We start from the raw sequence: 22,077 nt of genomic DNA on the forward strand, positions 1-22,077 counted from the left end.
GGGGTGGTGAGGTGGGAGGTCCGGCGGCGGGCACGGCGGGCATTGTAATTATTATATATATATATATATGTAGGTTTGCATGAAAATGTGTCTGTATGTATGCATGGAAGTGTGTACTTACCTAATTGTATCTTTACAGGAATGAGTCAAGCTCGTACTGTCCCGTGTCTTAGACCATATTTATCGTACATATCCTTAAATTTGTGAATTGTTTTGGCACACACTATTTCATTCGGTAGTGCATTCCATTGATCAATTGCTCTGTTTGGGAAACTGAATTTCCTTACGTCTTTATCACCTCTCTTCTTATGCAGTTTTTTGCAGTGTCCTCTTGCTGATGCTTCTCCATATGTTAAGTAATCATTTATGTCTATTTTCTCCTTTCTTGATATGCACTTATATAGCATTATCATGTCACCTCTTTTCCTTCTCTCCTGTAGTGTTGGTAGTTCCAGTTTATTTAGTCTTTCTTCGTAGTTTAGGTCCCTTAAGCCTGGTATCCATCTTGTAGCGGCCCTTTGAACTTTTTCAATCTTGTTTATATGCTTTTTGAGATGAGGACTCCAGACTACTGATGCATATTCCAGGGTTGGTCTAATGAATGATGTTATTATCCTTCTTAGCATGTCTTCATTTATGTATGTGAATGCTATTCTCATATTTGCAAGCAGTGTATACATGTTCCGTACCTTCTCGCTGATGTGGTCAGTCGGAGATAGTCTGTTATTGATAATCACACCTAGGTCTTTCTTTCTGATGTGTATAGGGTTTTATTTCCTAACTTATAATCCCAATCAGGTCTTTTTCCACTTTTACCAAACTTGATTGCATGACACTTGTCCACATTGAATTCCACTTGCCATGTACTACTCCATTCATGAAGTTTATTTAATTCTTCTTGTAGCTCTTTACAAAAGTCTGTGTTAGTAATTCTCCTTTGTATTTTTGCATCATCTGCAAACATATTCAGATAGCTCTCATTTCCAGTGTCACTGTTTATATCATTTATATACACTAAAAACATGATTGGTGCCAGCACTGAACCCTGTGGTACTCCACTAGTCACTTCTTTCCATGATGAGTAGTTTCCTCTTAGTACTGTCCTCATTTCTCTTTTTATGAGAAAGTCTTGCATCCAACAAAACAGTTTGCCTCGAATTCCTCCTTGATGGTACAGTTTCCATAAAAGTCTTTGGTGTGGTACTGTGTCAAAAGCTTTCTTGAAATCTAAATAGATACTGTCCACTCATCCTTCCCTTTCCTGTATTGTGTTTGTTACTCTGTCATAGTAGCTCAACAGATTAGGAACACATGATTTTCCTTTTCTGAAACCAAACTGTCTTTCTGTTATCATACTGTGTTCTTCTAGATGATTTACCCAAGCTTTTCTTATAAGTTTTTCTAATACCTTGCTTCCAACACTGGTCAGTGATACTGGTCGGTAGTTGAGTGGATTTTGTCTATTTCCTTTCTTGAATAAGGGGACAATATTTGCTTTTTTCCAAATATCAGGTAGTTTACCTTGACTCAAGGATTTCTTGAAAATTAAAAATAATAGTTTACTTAACTCCTTTGCACATTCTCGTCATACCCAACGTGTGTGTGTGTGTGTATATATATATATATATATATATATATATATATATATATATATATATATATATATATATATATATATATATATATATATATATATATATATCTGGCCTTGATAACCAGGGGCTTCGGCCCCAATGGTTGATAGGCCGAAAAAAAAAAAAAAAATGCACCAGCCAATATGGCGCGACATTCATCAGCTACTAAGCGATAGCCTAACCTAAGTTACTATATGCCTATCCCTACAATATTTGTTCCCCCAACTCAAACTAGGCTTAAAAGGTAAGTCTTAGAATAGTTCAGGGACGTAATATAATGAAAATTGGTAACGTTGGTTACTTCTGAAGTTATACCAAAACAATAAACCACCATCACTTTAATTTCTCATAAAAACTCAAAAACTAGTATACTTGCTAAATAAATTGATATATAAATAAATGACACGGACTGCCAAGTCCTGACGGCGAGTCGTATTGTTGTGATGGCGAATCGTCCTGAGGGCGAGAAGTCCTGATGGCGAGTTGTCTTGTTATTGTTGTGATCATGATGGCGAATCGTACTGACAGCGAATATTCTCGGGACCCTTAATAGCAGCGTTGTGAAGACAGTTCTGGGAGGTTAGAAGAATGTTTTTTTGCCTTCGTGTTTAGGATCCATACCTGGGGATTTATTGCCACCATCAGTGTTTAGTTGTAAGACTGGCCACTAATTGTATGCATAAGCAGTACATGGGAGGACCAGTATTATAGGTGTTAACAGTCGTTAATATCCACTCCATAGAATGATTATTAATATTTGCTTCATATAACTGATTTCAAGTCACTGTGGCCCTTATTGTTACGGTCCGTAATCACTCTGGCCTCCCACCTGTGTCCAGCTTCCCACCCTAGTCACACCAGCTCCCCTTTCCTGACAGATATTCACTCGTTACAGCCTCATTTAGAGCAGCCCCACTGAGTGCGGATTATTATTAACTAACATATCTATCTATTGTCAGATGCCTTAACCCATTAGCTCCCAGACTTCCTGTGCAAGGGATTTTGCTGGAAGGGTGCTAGGCGTACCGCTCTCTGCCTGTTGGCTCATAGTCGCGAAGCTCATAGGTCCCTACCCCAGGGTTCCCTTCTTTATTAAATTTTTAAAATACCCAGTTCCATCCTATATAGAGGACACTGGGCGCTAATGGGTTAAAGAAATTCGTAATTTTTTACAAGTTGCCAGTACATCCCCCAGGTAGTGCAATATATTTTTCTGATAGTTTTTTATGTGATTTGAATGTTTTTGACCTTCATTTTTGTCGGAAATGTCCCATTTCCCCTCTTTTCCTATCATGAACTTGGATTGGACAAGTAGGTGAAATCAAGCATTTTCCAAACAAAATTTAGTAAAAAACAACTCAAATCGCATAAAAAACCACCAGAAAAATATACTGCACCACCGGTTAACGTAATGAAACAGACGAAACCTAACCAGTCGTAACATAACCTCATCAAACACACTAAACCTAACCCAACATGCCTAACCAATCTTAGGGGAATACATAACATAACCTCAGCAAACACACTAAACCTAACCCAGCATACCTAACCTATCCTAGGGGAATGTTTACCCTAGAGATACAATGGTCCAGGACGAGTGTCGTCACCCGTTTCTTGGTTTTTGCATACTTTTTGTACCAACCACGGTACCACTGATGTCTGTCTTTTCTAAATTTACATGGTTCCTGACAGTCTCGGCAATAAACTTCCAAAGGTAATACACTGTGTTTTCTAAAAAACTCAATAGCCTCCTCAGGTTCCGAGTGGAAACGTTTAATCACCTGTAAATAATCAATATCACACCCGGGACACAGCACATCTTCTTCAGAGGCCATACCGAGAAGGATTTGAATTTTCCATCCACAAGGAATCAAAGACCGCAGTTAAAATTCATTGGTAGAATAGGCTACTGTCACGTGACCTAAAGTAGGCATATAAGTGGGTGATACAGACTTACGAGATGCATGCGCAGTCGAAGGGAAGAGAAACACACATATGAATGCACGGATTTTTAACACGGACTGGCAGAGTGAAGATCCAAGATATGTGTTTCTTGGATTTTTAAATTAAATTTATTATCTCTGAAAATATCAGTTTCCAAATAGGGTTATGGAGGTTCATTATGATCCTTAGGGAATATACTATACGTTAATGGTGCAATAATATCAGTTTCCTATGGGGTTATGGGGGTTCATTATGATCCGTAGGGAATATAGTATACGTTAATGGTGCTATAATTCCTGAACTGCGTATTGGCAACTCGTAAAATAATACCAAGAAACTGATAGATTTGCCAGTGTTTAACCCATTTGCTCCCAGACTTCCTGTGCGAGAGATTTTGCTGGAAGGATGCTAGGCGTACCGGTACTGCCCTTCGCCTGTTAGCGGATTGGGTTAATCCCGGAACGGGTGGCCACAAACAGATCGCCTCCATGTTGCTCTGTCCCCCACCATTTCACTGCCCTGCTCCCAGCTCACACCCCTGTCTCTCATATACCTTTCCACTCCATCTCTCCGTCTCATCCTTGGCCCCTTCCACCTCACTCACATACACTCTCCTTGTCAGTCTTTTGCTCTCCATCCTTTCCACATGGCCAAACCACCTCAGTGTGTTTTTCCTGACGCTTCCTATCACATCCACATCCACACCACAACACTCGGTCAATTTTTACACGTTTCCCTCATCCGATTTTTTCATCCAACCTGAGTGTTTCCTGTTGTTTTTGGTGTGATTCGATCGATTTTGACCTTCGTTTCTATCGCAAGTTGCTAGTTTTTTTCAAACGCCACTAGCAACTTCCTGTGGAAAGGACTGGTCTAAATCAACTAAAATCACACCAAAAACAACAGAAAACACTCAGGTTGGATGCCTGTTATCAAGTGAAATGCCCTCTTTTTATAGCTAAAGGAAAATATCCTGTTAAATTTTCGTATATACACTGAACTCCCAAAGTTTAAAATTTTATTTTTCCGAGGGATTGCAGTGTTTGTCGTTTGAATCTGATTAATCATTTATATCGGAAATATTTTTTGGGGGGGTCCTTCCCCCTCCCCCCAAGAATATTGGGGGACCTGTGGGAAATCGGGGTTTTGGGTGGGGGAAACACGCAAAAGCAATTGATTTCCTACTGGAACTGCTATCAAAATCAAACGAAAAACACTAAAATCCTTCGGAAAAAATTATTTTAAGCTTCTTAGGGAGTTTGTGTTTCCTAACTGGGGGGCTTTGCCCCCAGACCCCCCCTGACATTAACCAAACCTCAGTTAACCTAACCTAACCGGGTGTAAGTACAAAATAATGGCTTTACCTACAGTTGCATAAATTGACCGTTCATGTTTCCTAACTGGGGGGCTTCGCCCCCCAGATCCCCCACTGGCCCCAGCCCTGGCTGTACTTCCTAACTGGGGGGCTTTGCCCCCCAGACCCCCATGACATTAACCAAACGTCATCTAACCTAACCTAACCGGGTGTAAATAAGAAATAATGCCTTTACCTAGCAGTTTACAGCTCCTTGTCTTCATCTAAAGAGTCATCTGTAGTTGTAACGACAGCTGGTGACAGGTGACAGCACAACACTTTCTGATCTTCACGTAAAATGAGACTTTTGCCTTGATCTGGGTACTTTGTTCCTGTTGATGGTAAAATACCATGCGATAGCACAAAGGCTACAGTTTTATCTTCTTGCTGGTAGAACTGTGAAACAGCAGTGAAGTAATAAATTTTGCAGGCTTCCCAGTCCATGGTTGGAGACGAACTGACTTTCAAATCTTGCAGGCCCTAGCGTGGGGCGTTTGAAATCCTACTTTGTGATTGGCTGAATCATGTGCTGCGCATGCCCTTTATCCACCCACACACATAACACTCACCAACGAATACACACAACTGTCCGACCACGGCAGGGAAAATCTCTCTCTCCCATAGAAAATAATAACAATGTAATAAATTGCATAACTCATCAACGGTTGATATAAGACGGAAGTGTCATAGATGAAAAAAGGCTTAGAATTGCATAAAGTATATATATATATTTTTTTTATGTGTCCAACTCTGGGCATAGGCTTCACAGCCTGCTTTCAAGGCCCAGTAGTCCTCCTACGTACCGCACACCTCTACATGTCACCACTTCGGTGCTAACACCCATTGTCCATATTGAATACATGCTAGGGCTGTCTCATACAGGACTGGTGTATTGGTATTAGCGGGGGTATTTTTACAACATGTCGGCGGGTCTTCTGGTAGATCGGTAAAGTCTGATTTTTATGAAATTCATATCCTTAAATTGTTCCCTGCCCCAACGGGATTTGAACTTGGGTCCGTTAGGACTACAGGCCACCTCTCTACTGATTGAGCCACCGCCTTCCCCCTGGGAGTTAATTGAAAATGTTAACGAAAAGTGGAAAATTGCATGAGGAACCCGTGTAAAGTTAGGTCTTCCAGGACTAACTTTCAAATGTGAGCAGGTGAGCAGACACAGTGCGCGCTCGTCTGTGATTGTGATTGGTGGAAGTAAATCGCGTGTAACTCATTTATTATCAGTTTGCGAGAGAAATGTCATAGAAGAAAAGAATCTTAGAATGACTAAATGTACTAGAAAATGTTAACGAAAAGTCGAAAATCGGATGAGGGAAACGTGTAAAATTTGACCCAACACTCCTACCTAAGTATTAATATTAACAAACCTTATCTAACCTAATAAAATAATAAAATAGTCTCATTTATAAATCCATCTTAGGTGACGGGTGGGAGATCGCAATGACTAAGGCTGGTAAAACTAGGGCCAGAAGAACCATGGGCTGGAGTGACTTGTTTCCATATAACTGGCTGTTCAAGGGTGCTGTGAAACTAATGTAGTTTTAGGTTTATTTAGCATTGTTGGTAAACATACGCTTTATTTAAAGCAGTAGAAGCACCTTACCAAATCATTTCATCCTAATAGTCTGTTATATTTTTCTGATTATAACTGGAGTGGTAAATACACTCAATCCTCGTAAATCGCGTGTTTATAAATCACGGATTCGTAAATCATGGCTAAGTGGCTGTCAGACTGCCGGCACCCTTAAATCACTGTTAAGTCACAAAAATCGCGGACCTAGGCACCAAAGTGGGCCTTTTCCGAGGAGAATCATAAACCGCAGCATTCAATTTGAAAATCGCGACCCAACAACCAATCACCACCCATCTCTGGTGGCAAGTGTGCATACTAATGCCGCCACGTTGTTGTTGTTCTTCCCACCAGTCCACATACTACAGACCATCGCCATGGAGTACGAGAGCTACCTGCCTTTTTTTGTGCACCTTCCCCCCTGCCTCCTACCTTACATGGCCCCTCCTGAATCCCCGATGAAGTGCTCTAAGCAGTATGACATCAAGAAGCAGCCGCCGTTGTTGTACAGTCAACGTTTGGAGCTCATTTGTCGCGCTGAGAATGGAGCACCCCCACCTGATGCTGAGAAGTTGTAAGTTCTTCCCGACTCCATTCACTTAAGCAGTATCGTCATAGGATTAAGGTGAGATCCCTTAACATTGCTTATTTGTATTAAATACATGCACTGAATATTCCTAAATTTGTATGTTTGTGTTTGATGGTGCCTAGATAGGTGTAGGTAGAGTGCTGTGGGGGGTGGTTGGCCAAAGTCCAGACCCAAATTCATATTTCACATAAGAGTTATTATTTATAAACCACGAAATTTGTAAATCGCGGCATTGGTCCAGACCCAAATTGCCGTGATTTACGAGGATTGAGTGTAAATGTTTTGTGCAAAATCTGTTTCCCTGTTGTTTTTAGCTATGTTCCACTGTGTAATCTCGTTTTACTGGTCAAGGTAATGGTGGAAGGGAAGGGACTGTTCTAACGTAAGTGTTTAACTAAACCGAACTTAATGCAGCTTAACTGTACTTACCAGTAATAATTTAACCTAACCCAGCTTAACCTACTGTAGCATCCAGTTGGTAAACAAAAACCACGTTTTGAGTACACTGAGTAAGGCAGACAATCATAGTTACGGCTTAAGGAACACGATGAAAAAAAGTGAGAAATTTTTGAGCATGTAATGTAATATACCATCCTGAAAACAGAAAAATACAGGAAACAAACTAGAGGGATATGAATTGAATTGGCTAGGTCCTTCTTCTTCAAGTAAACCGCACATATACTGCGTTATTTTTGTGGATAACAGTGGTAGTACAGTATAAAATTAAGTTTTCATTATTTTAACCAGGTATGAGCATTCTTGATGCAGCCTAGGGACAAGTACCTGTCTCGTTTCAGCCAGTAGCTGTTCATTTTGTACAAAATCAGGAAACAGATGTTGAAATAATTGTCATGAAGATTACTGTAAATTTCTTCATTGTGTAATGTATTTGATATCCAGTCAGTGGAAATCAAAGAATATTGCATTTCGATTAGGCCCTAAAGTAGCTACGACGCTTGCTTTGAGTATATAAGTGATGGTAAAAATTTTTAAGTTCAGTACTTTCACTCATTTTCACATTCAACTTTGGGTAAAACATTAATTTTAGGGCCATCTCCAGAAAGTGCTTACTAGTTCTTCAGAAAGATATCTTATAGTATCTTCTTTGTATTTTGTAGCTGTAATCCACTGTTTTTTTTGGGATGAAACTGCAGGATACCATAGCACTCTTAAATAAAGTTTACAATTTACAGTAAAAGTCCTATTATTCGGCAGCTGATTGTTCGGTAGATCCGACATTTCGGCAGTTTTGAGAAATAGTCCCATTTACGAAAATCATTGATTGTTCGGCAGATGTCCGGAATCATCTCGGCAGTCTAGGAAGTGTTATCTGTGGCTTGTAGGCCTAATGTTTCATTACACTTCTGTATGTTCACTAATTTCTATATTTTCATTCAGATTCAGGTATAGTACTGTATTGATTACAATATTGCACAGTATCATACACTACAGTAACCACCCCCACCAAATTAGCGAGGGTTACGTTCCAAGCCCCCACGCTAATTCTTGAAATTCTTTCGTTCTTGATGCCTTCCTGAAAATGACACCGGTAATTGAGTAGCCCATGAACCACTGACACTGTAATGCATTACCCATAAATAAATGTTGCTTGTTAAATCAGTTTCCCCGTTGTTTTTAGCTGTACGGCTGTGACAGCTCTAGTATTTTTATTCCTCAGCATAATGGTGGAAGGGACTGTCCTGTTCAACTGAACCTAACCTAACCGAGTTTAACTGTACCTTATAATTTAACCAAACCTAACCTAACCTAAAGTCAGAAAAATACTTAAAAATAAACTGGAGGAATATGAATTGCTAAGATCTCTCTGATGAAAGTTAAACGTACATTTAGTGCTCATTCTTTTGTTTGTTTTTGTGCTTAACGTGAAAGAGAGAGCATTGATGCAAACAGTAGTATATTCCATTAATCCTTTAATAACCTCCGGCACTGAACAACCTTTACAGTACCGATGTCAGTGATGTTAAGTTAGTGTGAGCTATAAAGAAAACTGAACAATTATGGGGAGGGAACGAAGGTCACTGGTAGGTTTGCATGACTGCGCTACGATTCCAAGCAGTTAGGCGGTCGGTTAATCTCAGATGTTTTCGCCCATTTGGTAAATACACCGTAACTTTATCAATCTTTCCGTGACTCATAGCGAATCATAGCATGGGTTTAGGAAGCTAAATAACACATTGCTAGGTGAGCCAGACGATTATCTTCCCATCTTTAAGAAAAATAAAAAATTGATTTCAGAAGAATGGAAGAACTTACGTACTCAGAAAGGGATTTAATTTCTTCCATTTTCTTATAAGATGTGAAGATAATCGTCTGGCGCACCTAGAAATATGTTAATTAGCTTCCTAAACCCATGCTATGATTCGCTATGATTGACTGGAGAATTGATAAAGTTACGGTGCATTTACCAAATTGGCGAAAACATCTGAGATTAACTGACCCCCTGACTGCTTGGAATCGTAGCTACAGTCATGTAATCATACCTGTGACCTTTGTTCCATTCCCATAACTGTTCACAATTTTTCCATAGCTCATTAACTCGACATCGGTACTGTAAAGGGTTGTTCAATGTCGGAGGCTATTAAGGGGTTCATGGAATACATTACTGTTTCCATCAGTACTCTCCTTTCACATGTAAAAAAAAAAAAAAACGAACAAAAGAGTGAGTGCTAAATGTAATTTATGACTTTCATCAGAAAGACCTTACCAGTTCAGATCCCTTTATTTTATGCAATTTTCCAACTATTTTATTTTGTTTGGAAAAAGTACTGTATACAGTACTCACTCCAAACATATTTGTAATAATATAAGTAGTGATGAGTTCACCAATACAAGTGATGTACTGAGCTGGTAGGTAATATTCCGTATCATTTCGGCCATCCACGAAGTGTTATCTGACTTGTAGGCCTACTGTGTCATTACCCTTGTATATGTTCACTAATATATATATATGTATTTCAGATTCAGGTATAGTACTGTATTCATTGCAGTATTGTACAGTATACAGTACTCTCTCCAAACACAGTTGTAATACCGTACCATAAGTGGTGATAAGTGTTCACCAATATATTTAAGGTACTGAGTGGGTAGGTTTTTGATTATTCGGCAAATTTAATTTCTCAGCATCATCCTGGTCCCATAGTTGCTGAATAATGGGACTTGTACTGTAATATTTTTTTTTCAATAAATTATAACATACCAGTAATTTTCATTGTGATAGCTTAAAAAGTTGCAGAAATATGTAGTTTGTACGGTATTATCTATAAAACCACCAGTTTTATACACAGTCCATGGCAAGCAGCTGTTGAAATAGGCTCCCTCATATGCGTAAAGTAAAATTGGAGAGTTCAGTGATACACCAGCTGGGACCATGGGAATCTGTTGCAACAACAAGCCAAATGGTCGGTCACACTACCAAGCTCAAACATAAAGAAAATGTTGCATGGCAGAGTAAAGTAAAGTTACATCAATACAATGCATATTGTAATATCCTTTCCCCCTTGAGAGAAAAGGCAAGAGTTCCTGAAACCTTGATTGACCGTAAGGCACAGATATCAAACCAATTCTGCATCAGGTCACTGCATTGTTGACAAAGGTACCTGTTCACAAAAAAGGGTAAAATTGACTGTTACTATTATCAATATTTCAGTAGTTACCCTGAATTAGGTAGCTAAAAAAATACTATCTGACACACAAATGTAATTCAACAACCTCACTGATCACATCAAGAGATACTGTACTGGTAAGACATTGGCTCCACGGGACATATAGATAGTAAATAATAATAGTAAAGCATATTCATAACAAAGTAAAACTTTCACCACAGTTACAGCATGAACCAACTTAGAAACATATGGTAATTCTTCATGCCAGTATCACACTGTACTGCTTGTCATTAATTCAAGATACCATCAGATTTAGGCTCAACCTACTAAACCTATAAACAGTACAGAATTGATTACGGTATGTCTTATTTACAATACAATCCTTATATCTAAGAGGCAATATATTCCTTGTTACTCTTCGGGAATACCTACTACCAACACTGCTTTCTCTCTCTCTGCATTCATCTCTCTCCCCATATCAATGCTCAGACTTCTTGCAGTCTGGTCAGTCACACTGGTCAGAACAATACCAGTATTACAGTGCGCTCTCAGTCCTGGATCACCCAAACTCTCTACAGCTTCTCTTTGATCAGATTCATTGGACAGCCTCAGGTGCTGTCTATTCCTCCTCAGAATACCCGAATTAGCCATGATTTATACAAACTGACACCAGCTTCACCCATCACACTTCCTCCCTTCCAGACTCTGCCTCCTAAAGTGGTTGGCTTCACTCTCACCACATCACCCTCTTTCAGTGGTTCAGGGTCTTTCTCAACTCTGTTATGGTACCGAGCACTCTTCAGAGTCTCTAACTGTTTTTTCTTTTTCATGGCAGCATCTATACTATGAGGCTTTAACAAACTGGCAGACATTGGCAGCAGAGTATGCATCCGTCTACCAAGATTCCCCTGATTGGGACTTAATCCATGTCTTGACTTGGAGTGTTACTATAATCTAAGACTGCCAATTATAGGTCATTACCACTGAACAGTGCTTTAAGAATCAGGTTCTTAGCAGTTTTGACAGCAGACTCTGCCATGCCATTCGACTGAGAGTGCTTAGGGCTACTTGTTCTGTGTTGGAAATCATAATTACATGCAAATGTTTTGAATTCCTTACTGGCAAACTGAGGACCGTTGTCACTAACTACGACTGATGGAATACCATACCTGGCAAAATGAGCCTTTAGCATATGTATTACAGTATGTGCCTTGGTAGAATCTAGTACATCAACTTCCCAAGAGTTACTGAAGTAGTCCACAGTTACTAGGAAATTTTGACTTTTCAGTTCAAAGAGATCCACACCCACTTTCTCTCATGGCCTTTCAGTAATTGCATGAGAAAGAAGTGTTTCCTTCTTCTGAGAATCTTTAAACTTTGCACATACTTCACACCATAAGATGTTTAATCTCAGCATTCACACTAGGCCAGTACACACACTCTCTCACACATCTCAGACACTCATCTACCCCAGTGTGAGATGAGTGTAGGGCTTCTTTAACCCGCCCCGTCCCGACCACTTTTTCACCACTGGTACCCCCCAATCCCGACCATTTTTGGACCCAAATTTTTTTTGCTAAAACTTTCGCTTTTGGTCAGAAACAATGGTCAATCACCAAGAAAGTGTTCACCGGGGTCCATAAGTGGCCTAAACAGGTATACCTTCATTACACCTGGTACCGTGTTCTCTGTAGGTGGTCTGAGCCTCTCACATTTTCTATGGTATTATAAGTCTGGGAAAGCAATGAAAGTAAGTAGATATGTATTTATTACAAACATAAAAACATGTGATACAAGAGTAAATTGGATTTTATACCAAAATAGAGGTGAAATAAGCATTGTACCATCGGACGAACCGAGTGAAATCGGCCAAACTGTTCACGATGAATCGTTAACATTGCTGAATCATGATACATATCATTTTTTCTACTTACATAATACATCTCCAATAACATTATACCATTTTACATTTTATTGAACTGTTTTTACGTATTCACAGGCCTTTCGATAACATTTACCGTAATGTTAGCGCTTATTTACGTAGTGAGTGAACTCGCTGTGACTGTTGTTTCAACTCGTATTGTGTTTTTTCAACTTACATAATACTTTCCTTATAACATTATGCACTTTTCCACTTTAGAGAACTGTTTTGAGATAGTTTCAGGCCTTACGATAATATTTAGCATAATAATAGCGCATAATAACACAGTGGGTGAAGTCGCTATGACTATTATTTCAACTTACAACCTATTTTTGTACTTATATAATACTTCTCCACTAACATTACACATGTTTCCACTTGATATAATTGCTGTCACATAATTGGAGACCTTACTATTCTACTGAGCGTCGTATTATCGCATATTTACACAGTGAGTGTTATCGCGATATCATTTGTTTCATCTTACACTAGTATTCAACTTATAAATTACTTTTCTACTAACATTACACCCTTTTTGACTTTATATCATTCCTATCACATACTTACAGACCAGAATGTTCTACTGAGCGTAATATTTTCGCAGATTTACACAGTGGGTGTACTCGTGACATCAATTGTTACAACTTACACTATTTTTCAACTTATACGTTACTTTCCTGCTAACATTACACCCGTTTCCACTTTATATTCTTGCTATCACATATTTACTGACCAGAGTGTTATACTGAGCATCATATTTTCGCAGATTTACACGGTGGGTGTAGGTTTGATATCACTTCTTTCAACTTACACTATTTCTCAACTTAGACATTACTTTTCTGCAAACATTACACCCGTATCAACTTCATATAAGACTTAGCACATACTGACTGGCCTTACCATTATACTGAGCGTCATATTGCCATCCCACACAGTTTCAGTAGTGTAGGAAGTTATGATACTCTCTGAAACATGGCTGAAGGCACAACGCAACATTGCACTCTGCACACTCGTACCTTGTGTCTTTTCTCTGAGTGGCTGGTCTGACTGTCGAGTGCTTGCATATATGACAGCGGCACTGGGGTTTACAACGGTTTGGTTGGGAAGGGATTGTGCTAGGGTAGTGGCGTCTTGCGAGGCGTAGGGGAGTCTGGGCAGCCATGGGGGTGCGTGTGCGGTGTGTGGGCCTGTCCTGGGCATGCCTGGCGATTATTTCACGTGCCAGCTCCCGCACAAACCCCTCAAAGGTCTCTGATATTCCCGTTGTCATGGCGTGCAGGTAGTGTGCGTTCAGGTCCGTGATGTCGAGCAAGTGGAAAAAGAGCTTTTTGTACCACTTCATCGTGGTCCTGGCACAGTCAGCACTGGAAATCATCGAGTCTGACTGATCCACTTGCCTCATGTTCAGATTATAGTCCAGTACAGACTCGGGTTTCCAGACGTTGCGCCTCCTCTCACTACGGTGATCAACAGAGTCTGTGCGGTGCACCAGGGGGCTGTGTACAGTTGATAGGAGGCAAACTTCCCTGTTGTGGTTCCACAGGGTGGCAAGGATGTTATTTGCCTGGAAGAAAACCACCTCGTTCTTGTCAAGTTTCCCCCCTATCTTGACCATATGGCGACGGTTTCTCTTGACAGACTCTGGTGTCGTGTTGGTGGAGGAACCTATCGAGAAGAGGGCTAGTGTACCAGTTGTCCAGGTACAACACATGACCACGATGAAGGTACTCCTCTATCATTGTCTTCACCACGGCCCCTGAGAGTCCTATACTACGATCTTCTGTTATATCTGTCTGTGCGCCCGTGTACAAGACTATGTCTTGCACATAACCAGTCTTACAGTCACACATAACAAAGATCTTGAACCCAAAACAGTGTCTCTTGCTGGGTATGTACTGGCGAAAGGAAATATCGCCTCTCCACAACACAAGACTCTTGTCTATGACAAGGTCTCTGTAAGGATAAAATGAGGAGCGGAACATTTCCCGTAAATGATCAAATACAAGTCTAATTCTCCTCATTTTATCAGTGTTATTAACATTAGCTGGATCTTCTGCATCAAAAAAGTGGAGGCGGCCGAGAATCTGCTGAAATCTATTACGACTCATCACCTTTCCAAAGAAAGGTGTGATGGTCATTGGGTCAATGGTCCAATATGCAGGTATTTGATTTTTCCTGACAACACCCATCAAGAGAACCAGGACAAAAAATAAGAACATCTCAGAAATTGTCATAGGATAGTCATATTGCTGGGAATGCCTGCTCGTTGTTCCCAGACGTTCACTTTCACGGCGCTGTGTTCGTGAAAATAGGTTTGTCTGTTCCACTATGCGCCCCACAAATGCCTCCCCAAAGAACAGGTGGAAAAAATCCACCCTAGTGGAACCCGCATGCACACCTGGAGCTGTGCAACCAGACCGCCACTCCTCAGTGAAAGGGTGAATGATGGGAGTAAAATTACTCCCATCTTCCCAGTTCCACGAGACACTACCGTCTCCAGCCTCGTCCCCATCGTCGCCTTCGTTAGGGTGGGGAGGTGAGGGTGGTGGGGGAGGTTGGGGGAGGTGGAGAGCGGCGCCTTTCATCACTCGCACTTCTCTTCCCTCTCCCTTTTCCTTTACTCTTTCCCTTCCCTTTCCTTCCTTTCCCCACATCCTGGGGCTGTGGGGAGGAAGTTTGGGATTATTGTGGGGCGAAAGACATGCTGGGGAGTGGCTCCACCTCCTCTCCTCTAGGCCTACATGCACCACGTGCTCGTGCTGCCTCCCTCACACCAATTTCCCTTTCACCCCGCACTCCCGCCACACCACTTTCCCTTTCACCCCGCGCTCCCGCCACACCACTTTCTCTTTCACCCCGCACTCCCACCACACCACTTTCGTCTTCCCCAGACAAAACACTAGGACCATACCGTATTTGCCTTCTCGCCCCACCTTCTGATCCTCGGGGTGAGATTTTTTCCTTCCCCAACCACGAGGCAACATCACGTCCTAAGCCGCCATCCTCGTCCTCGTCCTCGTCCTCGTCCTCATCCTCATCAGAATCTCTCTCTAGGGGATAGAGAGAGGTCTGTGCAGGTGGTTAGGGTGCAAGCTGGCCTTCCCTTGCCTTACGATATGTGACATACCGCTTTTTCCGGGGCGAAGGGACCTCCTCATCACTGCTTGTTATTTCCTCCTCAGGCTGCACGTAATCTCGATCCACCACATCATCATCAAGTGGAGAATCACTATCTCCAGTGAAGGCATCCAGGGCGGATTGTATTTCGTCGTCTGAGAGACCTTCACGCGGCATGTCTGACCTGGGTCACTGCTAACAGGTGAGTGACCGAGACAAGGGCGCGCGCGGGTCATGCGGGGTCTGGGACGCTGCCCGCCTGGCGGCAGGTAGGGGAGGCTTGGGTAGGTGGGCGAATCGAAAATCTCGCGCGAATTTTGAAAATTGTGGAAATTATGAACCTTGCAATTGCAGCACGTTAAAGTACGTCGACGGGATTGGCAGTGACAAAACGTGAGGATGTGGAAGAACGTTGACGGGACGCCGCGGGTTAATTTCAGCCCACAGCCCCAGTGAAATCACAACTCGCACTCTGTTAAAAATTACACCATGTTGGGCAGAAAACTCATCACGAGAACAGAAATTTAGGAGTGGCTGACATGGCAATTCACCTCTGGTCTCAGGCCACCCACTTATGATAGTCTCTAAAAGAGGTTTCATAGTCTCATCTTGGGGAGTAGCTTTCCTTATTTTGTCAAGACATTCAAGCCTAATGGGATGGTAAGAAACCACATTAACTGATTCAAATGCCTGTCCGCCTCCACTCTCTGAGAGGTGTGTCCTTAAAAGAAGATCTGGTATGTGCATCTCTTTACCTTGCCTTTCTTCTAATTCTGTGTCATACTGGTGTGCTTTTAGCAACATTACTTGAAGGCGTCTTGGTGCATGATGTAGCAGTTTCTTTATAATTGACACTAATGGGTTGTGATCACTTTTTATTTTGGTTTGCCTGCCAAAAGTGTACTGGTGAAATTTAGTCAAGGCAAACATTACAGCCAACGTTTCCTTCTCTGTTTGTGAGTACCTAATGTCTTTAGGGGTTAGAACTCAACTAGCATTTGATATCGGCTTACCATCTTGCATTAAGGTTGCTCGTAACCCCATCTGACTAGCATCACACTGAATAACTAGGAGTTTACTCTGATCATAGTAGGCCAGCACTGGTGAAGATGTAACAAACTTTTAAATTTTTATTAGTGCTTTCTCTTGCTGTTCTCCTCAGTGCCACTCTACCTTCTTATTGATGAACCACCTAAGGGGCTCCATTGCATCAGACAACCCAGACAAAACCCTAGCCAGATAATTTACCATGACAGCCAAACACTGCACCTCTGCTATACTCTGAGGAGCTTTCAGCTTTACAATTGATACCATTTGATCAGGGTCTGCTTTCAGCCCATCTCTGGAAACCTTATGACAGAGAAAAGTTATCCCATGACTTCTCAGCTCAGATATACATGTGTTGAGTCTGATCCCCCAGTCCCTGCATCTTTCTAACAAATTGCATACATTGTTATTATGATATTTGTTAGCTTGTGCATTAGTTTCACCAGTACCATACACTGCACCAGTATGTCATCAGCCACACATACAACTCCTTTTAGTCCCTTTAGAGCAGCACTTAGCCTCTTCTGGAAGATTTTGCTACTCAATTTAACCCAAAGGCAGGACTCTTGCTAACTGCCGATGGTTGCCACCCATTTGGCTCCTAATGTTTCAGGTTTATGAGCCAAAAAAAATTTTAGTAGCCAAACTGCCTACGAGCTGAAATATTTTTTGAACAGTAAATATATTTATTTATTTACGCATTGTGATGATTAGAATCATATAATGAGGTTTTAAACATTCACAGTGGCAACAAGGAAAGACTTAATAATCGATCACAAGGTGCTTTTTTGTTCATTTAAGTGAGATTTATTTATTTTGTAGTTTACTGGGTTTTGAAGTGGATGTATTTTCTCCTTCCCAAGAGGCGACTTGCATGTAAAATTTATTTGCCGAAGGGAAAAAATACTCGCATTTGCGAGCTGTGGCTCGCCAAACAAGAGCCCTGAAAGGGCAACCTTAACCACCTGTACCTGCCAAGACAAGAGGTGTCTGGAATGTTGTAAGAAAACTTGACTGGTCATCTAGTTTACAGTGCCGGTAGCTGTTTTTCAAATCAGATTTTGAAAAAAAACTGGCTTTTGACAGGACAGGTACTATGCCGTCAATTACAGGAATTGGGTGTGCCTCTGTTTTAAGTGCTTGAGGGTCAGTACAGATCAGTATATCACCAGATTTCTTACTACCCACAACCATCCAGCTTACCCACTCAGTTGGCTCATCCACCTTTGTTATGATCATCAGTCTTTCCAGTTCATTAAACTTATCAAACACCCTTTTCTTAAGACTTATAGGCACACAGCTTAACAACTCCAGCCAGTGTCCCTGAAACATCTGAAAAGACATAATTGTCGTACGAGGCGACTAAAAGGGTTGGTGGTGGGTTAGTGCCCCACCCCGTAAAAAGAACTAACTAAAAAAGCAAATAAAGCGCCTCGGACCCGGACGGACCATACGTTGATGACTAAGGAACGGACAAAGGACATTCTGAGAGTAGGAACGTGGAATGTGAGAGGAGTGAATGATGAAGTGAAAGAGAGAGAGATTGTCCAGGTGCTTGAGGATGCAAAAGTGGATATATGTGGATTGACTGAAACTAAATGGAAAGGTGAAAGGATGAGAGAATGGGAATACGGTGTAGGTATATGTGCGGGAGTCAGTGAGAATGAGAGGGCAAGAGAGGGAGTATGTCTGATGATAAGCAAGAAGTGGAAGGAGAATATAAGAGAGTATGGAACAGTGGGTGCAAGGATTGTATGGGTGAGGATGAAAGTAGGTATACAAGCATGGGCGATTTTATGTGTATATGCTCCAACAGAGGATCGAGTGGCAAGAGTGAAAGATGAGTTTTGGGAGTGAGTATAAGCATGTATGGACAAGTTTGAGAGGATCGAGAGAGTGCTGTTGATTGGAGACATGAATGGCAAAGTCGGGAATGTATGCGAGTGGATGGAGTGGTTGGTCAGTGGGGTGTGCCAGCGGAAGTAGATGGGAATGGTAGTGCTTTGGTGGACATCTGTGCTGGTAAGGGTTGGCAATAGCCAACACCTACTTTCGTCATAAGATGATCCACCGGTATACATGGAGAGTAATGAGGAGGATGGATGGTGAACTTGTTGAACGAAAGGCAATGATAGACTACGTGTGTGTGGATGAGCGAATGAGAAGACAAGTGTTGGATGCAAGGGTGTGGAGAGGGTGGGGGAATGGAGTCTCGGACCATCACTTAGTGATGGCCAAGGTAGAGCTGCAAAGAAAGTGGTTGAGGAGCGAAGGGGAAGACAGGAGGAAGCAGCTCCTGTGAGAAGAGTGGAGAAATTGCAAGATAGTGAGAAGAGGACAGAGTATAAGAGCATAGTGGAAGAAAGATTGGGAAGGTATGAGCTAGAGCAGATGGAAGGGGTGGAAGAAGTACATTATGTAAGATATTCACGGAAGAGATAAGCGCAGCGTGTGAGGCGGTTTGTGGAGTGAGGAGGAGATGCAAGGGTGTGCAAGGGACAGCATGGTGGCATGATGAGGTGAAACGAGCTGTGGACCAAAGAAGAAGGCATATGGTGAATGGTTGGCGAGTAGAGGTAGGGGAGAAGATGAGAGAGAGAAGAGAAGTATATGTGAGCAGGAGAAGGAGGTTAAGAGACTGGTGAAGGAGAGTAAGAAGAAAGTGGATGAAGAGTTTGGGAGGAATCTGAGTGTGAAATGGAGGAGAGTAAGAAATTGTTTTGGAAGGAGGTAAAGAAAAGTAAGGCAGTGTGAAAGGGGAAATAGTAGGGAGTGAAAGATAGGAATAATAGATTGTTGGTGGAGAAGAGAGAGAAATTGAGGAGATGGAAGGAGCACTTTGAGGATTTGTTGAATGTAGAGAGTGAGAGCAGTGTGAGTATAAGTGGTTGGGGAATGGCTGGGAGAAGAAGAGATGAGAGGAGGGAGGAAGAGATCAGTAGGTCGGAAGTAGTGGAAGCGATGAAGAAGATTAAGCTGGGAAAGGCCCCAGGAATTGATGGAGTGTGTGGTGAAATGCTTAGGTATGGGGGGTGAGATTGTTGTGGAGTGGATATGGAAGTTGTGTAGATTGGCTTGGGAAGAGGGAAGGGTTCCAGAGGACTGGAAATCAGGTATAATTGTTCCTCTGTACAAAGGAAAAGGGGAGAGAGAAGTATGTGGTAACCATAGGGGTATTTGCCTTCTTAGTGTGACTGGTAAAATATATGGTAGAATACTCATTGATAGGGTTAGGCATATGACAGAGGAGCTAGTTGGAGAAGAACAAGGGGGATTTAGGAAGGGAAAAGGGTGTGTAGATCAGATATTTGTTCTAAGATGTTTAGTGGAGAAGTATCTAGAGAAGGGAAGGAAAGTGTACGCTGCCTTCATGGACTTGGAGAAAGCTTATGACAGAATAGATAGGAAAGGTATGTGGAAGGTATTAAGAATATATGGAGTGGAGGGGAAATTGTTGAGTGCTGTGAAGAGTATGTACGAGGGAGCTAGGGCTACGGTGCGAGTGGATGGTGAGCTGAGTGAGTTCTTTGATCTCAATGTGGGACTGAAACAGGGGTGTGTAATGTCTCCTTGGCTGTTTAATATATATATGGATGGGGTCGTTAAGGAGGTACAAGGTAGGGCAGTGGATGTGGGGGTGGCCTTAATGAATGAGGGTGAGATTTGGAAGCTTCCGGTGTTGCTGTTTGCTGATGATACAGTATTGTTGAGTGAAGATGAATGGGAGTTGCAAGGTTTGGTGAATGAATTTGGGACAGTGTGTAGGAGGAGGAAGCTGAAAGTTAATGTAAACAAAAGTAAAGTTATGGTGTTTGAGAGGAATGAAGTCACAGAGTGTGCAGTGAGGTTGGATGGTGAGGATATGGAGAATGTGAGTGCATTCAAGTACTTGGGTAGTGTGATGAGTAAGGATGGAACTTTGGGGGATGAAGAAATCGTGAAAGGGTACAGCAGGGAAGGAAGGTTGTTGGCACACTGAAAGCAGTGATGAGAAATAGGGAGGTGAGTATGGAAGTTAAGAAGTCACTGCATGATGGTATTGTGATCCCTACCCTGACGTATGGAAGCGAGGCGTGGACCTTGCAAGAGGGGAACAAGTCAAGAGTTAGAGCAGTGGAAATGAGTTACTTGAGAGGAGCATGTGGAGTGACATGGAGGGACAGGTTGTAGAATGAAGAAGTGAAGGAACGTTGTGGGGTAGATGTGGATGTGGTTGAAAAGATTAGGAGAAATACACTGAGGTGGTTTGGACATGTGGAGAGGATGGAGAATGAAAGACTGACTAAGAGGGTGTATGTAGGTGAGGTGGAGGGAGGGAGAGGGAGGGGTAGACCGAGGATGAGGTGGAGGGATGGAGTTGAGAGGTATATGAGGGAGGGGGGTGAGTTGGGGGGAGGGAGTCAAAGGGTGGGTGACAGAGTGACTTGGAGGCGTTTTGTCTGCGGCCACCCTTTGCGGGATTAGGGCGTCGGGCTATAGATAGATAGATAGATAGGTTCATTTGCTCAGATGTTCTTTTACCAAAGATTGGTGTGAAATCTTGTCCCACTACAATGAATTCCACACTGTACTTCTCATAATTCCTAGGGTATTTCAGTATTACTCTACATTTTCCAAAAGAACCTTAGTGGAGTTGCACATAGAACAGTGTTGCAGGGCTCCAGCAGCTCATCAGGTATCAGGTATCTTGGCAGAGCATTCACGCTGGCACCACAGTCCACCTGGAATTTTGCCTCTCTACCTCTCACATCCATGGTAATCATTATAGCCTTATCCTCCTTACCACTGAACCTCGATGTTATGTTCATCATGAATTGGACATCCTCTTACTTTTTGTGTCCCTTCTCCTGGATGCTGTTAACACTGCTTGGCTTCTTAGAAACTCACTTGGTCTTGGAGGTGCACTTCACGGCAAAATGGTTCCTGTGGCCACAAATGCTGCAGGTTTTCCCATATGCTGGACAATATGCCTGAATGACCAGAAAACACTGCCAAATTAAGCATAGGTACTGTACATATAGGTTAGGTATAGGTTGGAGGCTAGGTATAGGTAGGGTTTAGGTACAGTAGGGGAATAGAGTTCATTATCCAGATGTTGCCACTACCCGGACATGCCTTTGGCTCTATTATTCCTGGATCAACGAGTGGTTACTGTCCTTTAAAAGTTAAAGATTGTGTTTAAGTTGAACAAGTGGTTACTGTACTTTAAAAGTTAAAGACTGTGTTTAAGTTGAGCTTGCTGAATGTGAAAGTAGAAAATAAT

The 22,077-nt window shown here is 41.9% G+C and overlaps 1 protein-coding gene across 2 annotated transcripts in view; it reads left to right on the forward strand.

Moving 5' to 3' along the window:
• Positions 1-2,091: 2,091 nt before the first annotated feature.
• The window catches only part of LOC145401924 (protein Son-like), a 450,784-nt gene continuing 430,798 nt past the window's right edge, over positions 2,092-22,077 (forward strand). For both annotated transcript variants that reach the window (XM_080274033.1, XM_080274040.1), the window contains exon 1: positions 2,092-2,213. The gene's annotated coding sequence lies outside the window, so the exon portion shown is untranslated. The remainder of the gene's footprint in view (positions 2,214-22,077) is intronic.

Source organism: Coenobita brevimanus, chromosome 6 (assembly GCF_032717465.1).
Source record: "Coenobita brevimanus isolate Jiangsu-jjx chromosome 6, ASM3271746v2, whole genome shotgun sequence".
Classification (NCBI taxonomy): domain Eukaryota; kingdom Metazoa; phylum Arthropoda; class Malacostraca; order Decapoda; family Coenobitidae; genus Coenobita; species Coenobita brevimanus.